The sequence below is a fragment of the Thermobia domestica genome, chromosome 9 (assembly GCF_964235325.1).
Source record: "Thermobia domestica chromosome 9, izTheDome1.hap1.1, whole genome shotgun sequence".
In the NCBI taxonomy this organism is placed as follows: domain Eukaryota; kingdom Metazoa; phylum Arthropoda; class Insecta; order Zygentoma; family Lepismatidae; genus Thermobia; species Thermobia domestica.
In genome coordinates this window covers 50,617,841-50,630,592 of record NC_137462.1, presented here as the reverse complement: position 1 = coordinate 50,630,592, position 12,752 = coordinate 50,617,841, and positions in this window count along the sequence as shown.

The following is a 12,752-nucleotide window of genomic DNA, read 5'->3' as shown; positions in this document are numbered from 1 at the left end:
CGAAACAATTCACAAGAGGTAGGTAACTCCTGACGTGTTCTTTTTGAACGACTTTCCCAAAGTGACTCATTTGATTTTTTTCATATTTCATAAACAATGATTGCATTAATTGGTCTATTATATGTCTAATGAAAATGTGCTCAAAGTGTGAGTTAGTTTTGTAGTGTGGATTTTCTTCAATCGAAGTTTTTTTTCGATAATCTGACATTCGATGTATTTGAATAATACGATAATTTTATTCGTATTATCCAAATACACACTTCAGTAACAACTGCGGCCTAACACAGTTAAGATATTGAATTGAAAATGTTTAGTGCGGTGGCCCTGTAATTGAATATTTTTTGAGAAACTCCCTAGCTTTTTGTGGTAAACTCAGGCTTTTCTTTTTCGAGCGACAAAAGAGAGAAGAAAATATAGTGATTGTGAAAATAATATCAAATTCAGATTTCAACGGATTTACGTTTCATGGCATCTACATACCGAAAATGTGACTTTTCGACACCAATCTTTCCGGTCCGCCCGTTCGGCACACTTTTATATGCACTCGCCTAGAGGCCATACCGTTCAACTTATCTACACCAAATTTTAAACTTAGGGTTTACTTAGTATTCTTACACGAGCTTTTCCATTATTTCCTACCACCTAAAATAAGTGTGGTTTACAAACAGCCGAAAATCGAAAAACGGTATTTTCTCAAAAATGGTTTTAACAATTTTGTTTATTTTTCATTAATCAATATTTAATTAAGAACCCTATATTGCAGTATCAGATATTTCTCTTAGAAAAATTTACGAGGGGTAGTTTATTCTTGGAGGTGACTTTTTCTCGACGATTTTCTCAGAAAAGACCCTGGCGAATTTTGTACACACTTCATAAATAAATATTTGAACTTACAACATGGTATAAGTCAATTGACCTGAAAAATATATGAGTAGTAGTTTATTCTTGGACTTGAATTTATTCCCAGTGAGTTTCTCAAACACGACCAGTTGGCAACCCTGTATCTCGACAACGAAGCTGAATTCGAAAACTGCAAGAGGACCATTTGTCTCCTTTTGATGTCACGAATCACCTCCCGAAGTTTGTGGACATCTTTCAGGTTCACCCTTAATGAAGCTTCTTTTCGAAAAGTTAACTATTAACTTTAGGCATTGTTTATCTTTTTCTAAATCACAAATGTCGTTATTAATTTTAAGGCAGAGAACTACTTCTGAGAGAATAGATCTTGAAAAATAATTTTAAAACTTAGACTTTTGTTTTCGAGACATTCCAGACAAGACGAGACATTTTACAAGCTATCTCGTGTCCAAAACATTTGCCTCGTATTATCTTGGATGTCACAAAGCGCGTCTTGTCTCTTTCTCGAGACATGTCTTATCTCGTGTGCATTCGTTAACACTTGGAAAGGATTATCTTTCTACTCAAAACATTGTTTTTATAATGGTTGCATATTTATGATAATTGCTGTCCACATAAATTACAGTCCTTTCAGTTGAATTAATTTTTATTATTATTATTATTGAAATTGCAGTATCTAGTTTAACGTTGGACGATTATGCACCTATGCTAAGGGAGAATGATGATGAATGAAATGGTGAAATGAAGAAAGTGGGAGGAAAATGGAAAATCTCAAGAAAACACATACCCATGCACACGGTATTTGTCCACCTAAAATTTCACTTGGCACGAAGTGGAATCGAGCCACGGACCCCCTGCACCAAAGGTACCTGCAATGCTTTATTATTATTATTATTATTATTATTATTATTATTATTATTATTATTATTATTGTTATTAATTGAAGCGAGCTTAACGAGTTTCAACCGTACGACTCAACCAACGTTTGGGTGCCTGTTCGTTCGTCTGCTCCTCTCATAAAAGACCTTTCATTTTAATGAAACTAGTAAGTGCCTTCTTTTAGCTCTGCGAAGTAACTATTGCTTGGAATATGAATCTGCAAAACATAAGAGGTAAAATTAACCAAATGGTGCAAGTTTCCACTTATATATACAAAACAATTTTGCAATATCAACTACGTGAATCTTGTCCCATAACGAAGCCGAAACCCCTACACCGAAGAGCCCTCCGAGATTTGATGATTGTCCACACGGACTGAAATTGTCATTTGAAGCCAAGACTTTAATATGAAGCCAATAATTTTTTTTAAAATAGACGGAAAATTCGGAAGTTATAAGCATTTTCATATTTTTGCCTTTTCCCATAAGGGAGCCGTAGCCCCCAAATATGAAGAGCCCCCCCCGGAGGATTGATCATTGTCCTCTCGGACTGAATTTGTCATTTGGAACCAACACTTTAATACGAAGCAAAATATTTCTTTAAAATAGACGAAAAATTCGAAAGTTATAAACATGTTATAAGTTATAAATAATTTTACCTTTTCTCATAAGGGGGCCGTATTAGCCTACACTGAAGAGCCCCACGAGATTTGATCATTGACCACTTGGACTGAAATTCTCATTTGAAACCAAAACTTTAATATGAAGCCAAAAATTAAACTTTTACATCAATTTAAACTGACTGGGTTCCAGTTCTCCCCACTATTGTTTAGTTTCGTTAAGTGGTAATTTGTGACAGCTTCACATCATCAAAAGAATGTTTCACTTCCCCTCCCCTCCCCCAGGAATTCGTACTGGATCCACCACTGGAATCAATAGACACTCATCATATTCTTTTTGTCACCCTTGATTGTGTAGGGGCCCCCTCGTACAAATAAAGAAGCGGTAATATTACAATCAAGGGGCGCTATATATTAGGTATTTTTTTAGTTACCTACCCCTAACCGCACAGGGCCATCTTTCGTAGAATAAAAAATATTACGTGATATTCCAATCATGAAAGGGGAGAGGATGCTGTAAATATATTTCTTATTCATTTTGTCTGTCCTGCTTATCAAAAATTACTTTCTGTTGGAAGGGTACTGAAATGAGAGGGGCAAAATAAAGAGTCGTACCCCCTCCTACATGGTTGCTCAAATAAGTACTAAAGAAAGCATTTTAAACTAAGATATTTAAGATTTAAACTAGGAAACTAAGACATCCTTACATTATGTAAGGATGGCATATTCAGGATTATTATTATTATTATTATTATTATTATTATTATTATTATTATTATTATTATTATTATTATTATTATTATTATTATTATTATTATTATTATTATTTGAATATTTTTGGAGCACCGAAATTTTGTGAGACGAACAATGATATGTAGAGGTTTAAGATGGGTGGTCATAGAGGAGGAAAAACCAGGATTTTTCTCTGTCTGACGATTGTAAAGATTATGTGCTGAAGGTAAGAAGCATCATCATTCTACAATAGGTTGCTTTTACGTAGAATATCAATTACTTGAGTTCTCCTCCTTTGGTCTACTTACCTTATGTAGTAAATTCAAAACAATTTCAATTCAATACAAATACATTGTAAAGCTTTTCCGTAATTAAACATCTAGGGAAAATTAAACATTTAATAGGGACATCTGTTATCAAAATATCCAAACACGTAGATAGAAGACTATCTAGTGAGAAATATGGTGAAACTTTATAAAATTCTCCAAATTAGAATTAACATTTACTGGGAAACTTTCGTTATGCGCCTGAGAGCATATGGTGAGCAGTGAGCACAGGGGAAATAATTACGAAACTGTTTGCAAACAAAATTAGGGACGCTAATGCAAGTGCGACAACGGCATTTTTTCTTTTTTTTGGTATCGTCATGAGTTTTGTACATACGTTACAATTTGATTCTTTCCTACATAAAAAAATAAATAAAATAACCGTTGTGTAGTGATAAAAATGACAACGGCACTTCCATGGGATCGAACCCGTTACTATCCCCTTTACAGCATACAGACTCGTTGCTTCAACTAACTGAGCTATTTGTTTCCTTTACGTGAACTCAGCCTGTTCCGGTAAAGACGATTTCATTACGATCGTCCTACCAATTCGTCCTTTTCCATAGATAATTTCCACTATTTGCTCTATCTTTATGTTAATACTTAGCATATATTCATATATTTGGAGTTTGCAGATAATGCATATAATAAGACATACTAGAAATATTGGTTAAAAGTTTAGTTTGTAGATTTAATCCACATTTCTCTCAATGACATAGATGTCGCTGCTTCTTGTTGAAATGCACAATTCCCTCGTGTTCTTGAAAATTTCCCACTTTAGCAGAGTTGGTAATTCTCGAGATTTCTGTCGATTTAATGTTTTTTGCTTCTAATCTATTTATTTTAAGCTAATATCTAACACAAATATTAAAAACGGGTTTGTTATTAACCTGTCCTGCTGGGGAAACCTTCCGAAATTTCGAACATATAAAGGAAACGGAGATATTTTTAAAAAAACTTCAAAATAAAGAGACGCGTCATTTACTTTGCTCATGGTAGTACACCGACGTTTGAGTGATAAATTCACACCAATAGGGAGGAGACACCTTGGGGTATTTTTCCTACTGCCCATGCGCAAACAAGCCACGCCCCCTTCACAATGACTGGCTGGCGCCGGTCACGTGACCCCCGCCCCCTGGCCACGCGCACTTGACCCCGCCCACGAGTGGCCACGCCCCCTGGTCACCCCCACTGGTCTCACGTACTCGTTCCCTTTTATGACCTACTGCGCAAAGAAAATCTACATCTAGGCCTTTCGTCTAAATACTTGAATAGTCTGGAGAAAAGCATTATAAATATTATACTGACTGCCTTAATAAAAAACAAATATTGATACACCATCACTGATCTCACTGTTACATCAACAAACTACAACCTTTGAGATCAATTTATATAAAATATTCCTGAAACAGAAGTTACACGACATAATGAAAATAACTTTAGAGATAAAGAATATTAGCAAATGAATGTCTGAAAACGTGAGATATGTGGACAAAAATATTGCTTACATTGTTTGCATTTTACTTGTTTCAGAACTTGCCGCACACAAACTTCTTGCAGGTTCTGCTTTGTGTTATTGTTTTGTTTCCCTTTCATTATCCGATTTGACACTGATACCTTTTATTGGACTACCCTTCTTGAACCTGTTCATAATCCTTTCCACGTTTATCATTTCTTCCTTTGCTGTTCGCGAGGTATTTTGAACGGAATTCCTCTGTAATCTTCAGGAAGAAATCACGTCGACTAATCATTGACACGTCGAAGTCACTTGGACTCCAAATTTGTCTGGCTTATTGCCCATGTATTGTGTGAAGAGACACCGTGCGTTTGTTGGAGAAAGCTGCTCGTCAATGGTAACATTATGCCCTGCATAATACACCTTACAATTCTCAATGAAGCGATTCCTACCTCAGATATAGCAACGAATCTGTCTTCTTTTAGTCTTTCAGATCTTGTACTCTTTTTGTCAAATCTTATGAAACGTTTCATTTCTTTAAAACTATCCCGTGACGTTGTTTCCCCCCCAAAAAAAAATGATGGCCCCTATGTTGTACTCCACAGAAAGACCACTGATTGATCACTGGAACCAAGTTCTCCTCGAGTATACAAAATTGCCAGGAAAGCCTCTATTTCTTCAGTAGAAATAGACTACTCGTCTGTGTTCAGGTATATTTTTGCTTCCACCTGAGTCATTTTCTTTATATTGCGAAGCATGTGGTCATCAATGAGCAGTTTGAGGGAGTGGAAGAAAGAGATGTGTTCAATATTCCGCACAGCATAGTCACAGAACTAATGTCACGTAGTTCTCCCAAAAGTTGTTCCGGTGTAAGTCTCTTTCTTTTCGATATGACTATACAACGTGAGGCATTCACACTGCACATCTGATAGGCTTGTGTTTTGTCTGTGAGAACGCACTGTTACTTACGGGAGCGCAAAGTTGCCAGATCAGTCATTGCATATTGAGAAACAAAAAATCCGCATTGTAAATAGGTAAAATGTGCCTGTTCAAAATGAACACACCAAAGTCATCTTCGGATTTGACACTAGACTGTACCATTGTGCCCTGTTCGTATTCGCAATGATCACCATATTGGTTTTCTGACTTAAGGTTCATACTGCCAGACGAGTCCGTTCCAGTATGATGGGGATAATAGCTATGTTGTTGGGGTGGAGAAGGACGGCCATGTTGTAGTGACGGCTTTTGTTGTTTTTGATAATTGTGATTGCTCTCAGACGTTTTAGATATTTTGTTTAATAATATTGTTATTTCTCACAATATGTTTTTAAAAAATGTATTTTTTATTGTTCATACTGAAGGACGAAAAGTCATAAAAAATAAGTAAATAAGCACATGAAAGGCGCGCATACTAACCACTAAGCACTGTACAGTATACATGACCGTGAGCATTATACAGATAATCACGCCTGTCGTTTTTCCTGTAAGTAAAACATCGATATTCGTTCTTTATTAATTGATTTTCATCATGAAACTCGCTTTAACTAGCATTAGAAAGGTAAACCATTTTCTACTTAACGGTAACAAGAATCTATACCATCTTTGACTTTTCAGCCATTAATTGATATGGATAATTATTTATATATTTTAATCTTGAATTAATTTGAATTCCCTTGACGTGATTTTACTTATTTCCTCCGTAATTGTTGTTACATTTTCAACCATCCTGAAGAGAATATTTTTTTAGTTACATATAGTTTTAGTATCACTTACATTAAATTTTAGTATTATACATTAGAATTATATGGATGAATTTCTATGTTCACGATATACATCTTAGAAAATATTCATTAAAATTGTACAACTTACATTTTCAGTTGCATAAAAAAAACAATGGTCTGAAAATGAAAGATGGTAATAGTATTGATCATATTTAGCAACAACAGCAAAATAATAATCAATAATAATCATAGTAACAAATTGGTTGAACATATCAACTTGCTACTCTTATTAGCATAATACGTATCATTTTTACTGCAGAGGATGAAAGAAAAGAAACAAACAGTATATCGAAAGCTAAACTACTTTATATCCGCTAGTATTCGATACAGCCTAGGTAACAAAGAAGTAGCATATAATATACAGAATAGAGAATACAAGTTTCCAAAACTAGGGGCCGCAGTAGCTCAGTGGTAGAGAGCTCACTCTTGAGATACTTCGTTCGATTTCAGCTCCCGCTAAGTGTAATTTTTTCGTGGACAAAAACCGTATGTATAGATTTTCTTGAGATTTTTCCGTTTTCTCCCACTTCCTTCATTCTACCATTATTATCTATCTCATTATCTTAGTCTCCCTGAATCTCAGTATAGAGTAGGGTCGGGTAGTATCGGACACTTAAGAGTGTTTCAAAATATATTTCATAGGATTAGGAGTAGAAACTGAAACAACTGTTTGCATATCAAGTGTAAAGTTTATTCTAACAATACATGCAATTTCCGTATGGAAAACGTTCATTTGTACAACCGAGTAAGGAAAATAAAAACATGCAAAATTTAAGTATTTCTAAACTTTTGTCGGGTAGTATCGAACACTATACTAATCTACAGTTAAGATCGTAAAAATAGAACTATGAGTTTCTTAGTCATTGATTCACAGTTGCCGCATATGTAAAGCTCTGGACAACGCTGTAGATTCGTACAGTTTTCATGAGCCCACCCACTGCAAAGACAACATTGTATCCAATCTTCTTGAAATGACTCTCCACAAATTATGCAACGCGTTTCTTCGTCATCTTTTGTTGATTTCTGTAGTTCTTCCTGGGATCCATTTCGGCTAGTATGTTGCATATGTACGTTGACTTGTTTGGTTGAAATAGACTTTGATCTGCCGTTCTCCGTGTTTCGAGTCTTTGTAGTTCCAGGACGGACTCTTGCTTCCAGTTGACGTTTATAAGGACTAGATGTCAATATCTCACTTTGCGAAGAAGATCTTTTTCGTCGCTTCATTGAGTTTTGGACGATGTTGGAGACAGCAGCTGTTGAAGTACATTATACAAATTCATTTCTGAATGTTTCTAAATATACTAATAATATTTATTACCGTCTCATGAATACAAGAAAGCTGGAACATAACTAAAATCTTATCAGGACACAATTATAATGTTGATGATATTCTATCTCAAATTAATCATAAAAGTGATATATTAAATTTACAATTAAAAGCTAAAGTATCAGTAAAACGAATTGAAGTCAGTAGAGTAAGAAAGGACCAGGAGATGCTTATAGAAGTACGTCTACCTCCTGAACTAGCCAGAATACTAGGTTTTGATCATATACAACAAGAAGATATTGCACTTATGCATCATGCTCGTTATCCACCTGATTTACAAAAATCGCTACCTACGCTTATGTATGGGTACAGTGATATTGTAGAACCACAAATGGTAGGCGATACTATAGCTCCATTGTTACGTATTATAAATATAAATATTACAGAGTATGGTATTAATAATGTACATATTTTTGATAATCCTCATTATGTCCCCTTGCAACGTAAACAATTTGATCAAATTATTATTGGTTTAAGAGATATAACAGGTAATCCACTTCCTTTCCAATATGGCAGTGTATGTGTAAAATTACATTTTCGCAAACGTAATACTGTATTGTAAATTTTAACTTGTGTGAATATTAATAGTAAGAAAAAGAGAAAATATCAAAAATGAAGCGTGAGTGTATGAAATCAGAATTAGAATTATTTGCTGGTTTACCCACTCAAACTAGTATTATAGGTAATAAAATAGTTCAATATAAGCCTGTGGCTTCAATATCTGATAATGCACCAATAGAATTTGTTGTCCCCGGTCATGGGATGACTATATGGACTTACGCACAGAATGTTATATATTAAAGATAAACTTACTAAATCAAATGGTTCTCATTTAACTTCTGCCGATAGGAAAATTGATCCTGTAAATGATTTTCTCAATGTAATGTTCAGTGAAGTGCAATTATATTTGAATAATCAACTTATTTCCTACTCTTCACATACATATCCATATCGATCGTATATTCATAAACTACTAAATTATAATGCTAATGCTAAATCAACGCATCTTCAAACATCAATGTAGTTTAAAGATACTGCAGGTCATATGGACAGTGTGTCCAATGATAATGTAGGATTTAAACAACAGTTTCTTCTCACTACTTTAAGCCAGTCATTTGAATTATTGGGTTATATTCATGCTGATATATTTAATCAGGAGAAATTTTTACTGAATGGTGTAAAACTGCGTATAAAACTAATTCCATCTAAACCTGTATTTTGTCTAATGAGAGGCAAAGATGCTGATGGAAAAGTTGTAATTACAGATGCAACATTGCTTGTGAAAAAGATTGATGTATCACCAGCAGTTAGAATAGCACAAAAAAGTATTACTAAATCCTAAATTTAGAAAAAAATATCCTATAACAAAAGTGCAGGTGAAGACGGAAACTCTGCCACAAGGAATTATGGATAGTACACTTCCAGATCTGTTTTCCGGCATAGCGCCTAAACGTATTATTATTGGGTTCGTTACTAATACTGCTTTCAATGGTACTTATCAGACAAATCCGTTCAATTTTCACCATTTTAGTATGCCATTTTTTACATTGTATGTTGATGGAATGCCTGTACCATCCAAACCAGTACAACCTGATTTTGATAATAAGCTATATATACAGGCATATTCGTCGTTATTTACAGGTTCAGGTATGTATTAGTGTAATCAAGTTAATGATATTTCACTTGCCGAATATCCTAATGGTTATGCTCTACTGGTGTTTGATTTAACCCCCGATTCTAGTGCTAGTGCTGCATTTCATACTAGTCCACAACGACAAGGAAGTGTACGTTTAGAGGTTCATATTAAAGAAGCTCTGCCATCTCCTGTAACGGCAATTATTTATGGTGAATTCTCCTCAGAATTAGAAATTGATTTCCAGAGAAAAGTATATTTTAATTAATTAAAAAATGTTAAATACAATTGAACTTTATGAGGCACTACAAAAAATCTGCCTAAAATCATTTTATTGGTGTATATGCTGCAGATGAGTTACCTCTGTTTATTCGTACATTTCCAGCAGTCATAATTATAAATACACACTCTAGTGATAAGTCTGGTGAACATTGGGTTGCTGTTAGATATCAAATATGCGTGTGGGAGAGTATTTCGAAAGCTATGGTGTACTTCCCCATATACAATTTCATATAAGGTTTTTAAAACGAAACTGTCTGTATTATACATCGAATAATAAACATATTCAAGGTAATTTATCTCAATTTTGTGGACATTTTTGTTTTCTATATCTATCATGTCGTGCGTCTGGGTTATTCGCTACGCGATTTCTTAAACAAATTCTCACTCAGCACTATTGCTGCTAACGAAATTATGCTTTATTCATTTATGAGAGTATGATGATGATGATGGTCACTGGGACGAGACTAAGTTCTCCGTAAACCATGTATGTATGTATGTGTGTATGTGTGCTTGTGTGTGTGTGTGTCTGTTTGTGTCTGTGTGTGTGTGTGGGTGGGTGTGAATAACCAAACTTGTTACATGGTGTTATTTCTTTTAAAACTCTGCTAAAAAGGCTAATATTTCACATTGCCGAACAGAAGAGTGTTGGGACAGCTACAACCGTAAAAGAAAATATTCTCTATTGTGTGTGTGTGTGTGTGTGTGTGTGTGTTTGTTTGTTTGTTTTATGCTATGTTAAAATAGGAATTGAAAAAGAGAACGACTCTTATGTAATCTGTGCTATGTTAAATAATCCATACTCTTTACTAAATGTGGAGGCACCATATGTTGCTCCGTTTTCGAGTTTGACGTTTGATTTTTGGGACCTGTGGTAGTTGATGACCAAAACTCCACCTCAATTCGTGACTCCGTTTTTGAGTTATTACGTTTGACCTTTGACCTTGATGGTCGGTATTTTTGGAACATGTAGCTGTTGGAGAGTGGCGTCTTCGTTGACGACTGATTGGGTTTAAGTGTCATATATAAGACCCAGGTAAAATAAGTGTGGCACGTTCTAAAACCGCCCATATTCCGAGTTTGACATAGGATGTAGATTTTCTATGCGCAGTAGGTCATAAAAGGGAACGAGTACGTGAGTCCAGTGGGCGTGGTCACTACTCACACCTATTAGGGAGATGTGGAAAACTGGGTTGAGGTCCTACCAAAATCTTATAATAAAGGAGTTTTTGTCACAATTGATGAACAGCTTGTAGCATTCCGTGGAAATCGTCCATTTTGCAAGTATATGCCAAAAAACCGACGAATTATGGTATCAAGTTTTGGGTGTAATGTGATAACGATTTCAGTTATGTTTGGAATACTCTGCCGTATACTGGAAAGTGTGGTGGTTATGCAAGAGAAGAAGAAAATCAAGGGATGAGAGTTGTACTGGACTTATCAGAAGATATAAGAGGACATAACAAGAGGACTGACATTTTTTTTTACTTCATACCAATTTTGACAAGAGCTGTTGAAGAGAAATCTTACTCACGTTGCAGCAATCAGAAAAAAATAAGTCTTCCTTACCACCTGCACTCCTGAATACCAAGAGATATGAGTCCGCATTTGCGTTTACAAAGGGTACAACTCTAGTGCCCTATGTTACAAAGAAAAATAAATGCTTTATCTTACAAAGTACCATGCATGGTGATAAGAAAGTAAGTGATAATCATAATAAAAAACGGAAATAATCATAACATACAATGCATAAAAAGGATCTTTCGATACTTTAGATAAAATGTTTTCCGCTTTCTCTTCAAGAGGAAGACTAACAGATGGCCAACGAATGTACTGTTTTAAAACATGCTAGATATATCAGCTGCTAACTCAACGTGCTATTCAGGTCTGTGTATCCAGCATGGTGAGAAAAATGTTTCGATAGGCTAAGGATTTCTTGGATAACCTGGGAGCTAAATTGATCAATCAAGAGATTGAAAGAAGATAGACACTACCAAGAACATAAGCTTCAAAGAATATAATGCAAAGAATTGAGAACGAAGCCGACAGTTTGCAACAGTCACAGAGCTCGTCGTCTATTACTCCATCAACAAAAAGAGCAAGATGTCATTTGGTAGTAAATACCGACAACAAAAGCACATTACGTTGCGCGAAGTATCAGAAATTTACCTGTAAGAAGCTTGTGAATTATACCTGCAAAAGTTGTATGTAAAATATGTTGAAGTGCTATATGATTTTATATATATATATATATATATATATATATATGACAATTCTTCATTTTAGGATTCAAGTGTTCCGGTTTCCTTAAGTGATAGTGAAATTGATAAATGTAGTAAACTGTTGTAGCTGAATTTATCATATCTTTTATTTCTATTTCTTTACTTTAGTATACGTACTATAGTAAATTATTTTACATCCTTTTTTCAACTCTGTGTACAACTATAATCATAAAATATTTTGTAAACGTGATTTTGTCACGATTAGTAGTGATTGGTTACCATGTGACATAATATTAAATATTCAATTCCTGGTGTCACTGATTTAAATTATATTTATCTATCCGAGTTCCATTTTGATAAATACTGAATGATTTAGATGTGTTTTTGGAATATAGGCCTGTATCCAATTTCTTTTTTTATCCTCTCCCCAAAGAACTAGAAATACATGTATATTAAAAATTGAACACTAACTCTTCTAGTAAAGAGCTGATTATGGGAATATTACATTATTTTTCAATTTTCTAGTATTTATTTATCTTATATACCACAGGACAGTTATTTTAATTTAAATGTTTTAGATGCAAGGATTATAAAAATAATTAATCAGAGAACCAAACATTTTGCCCACGTTATCATACAA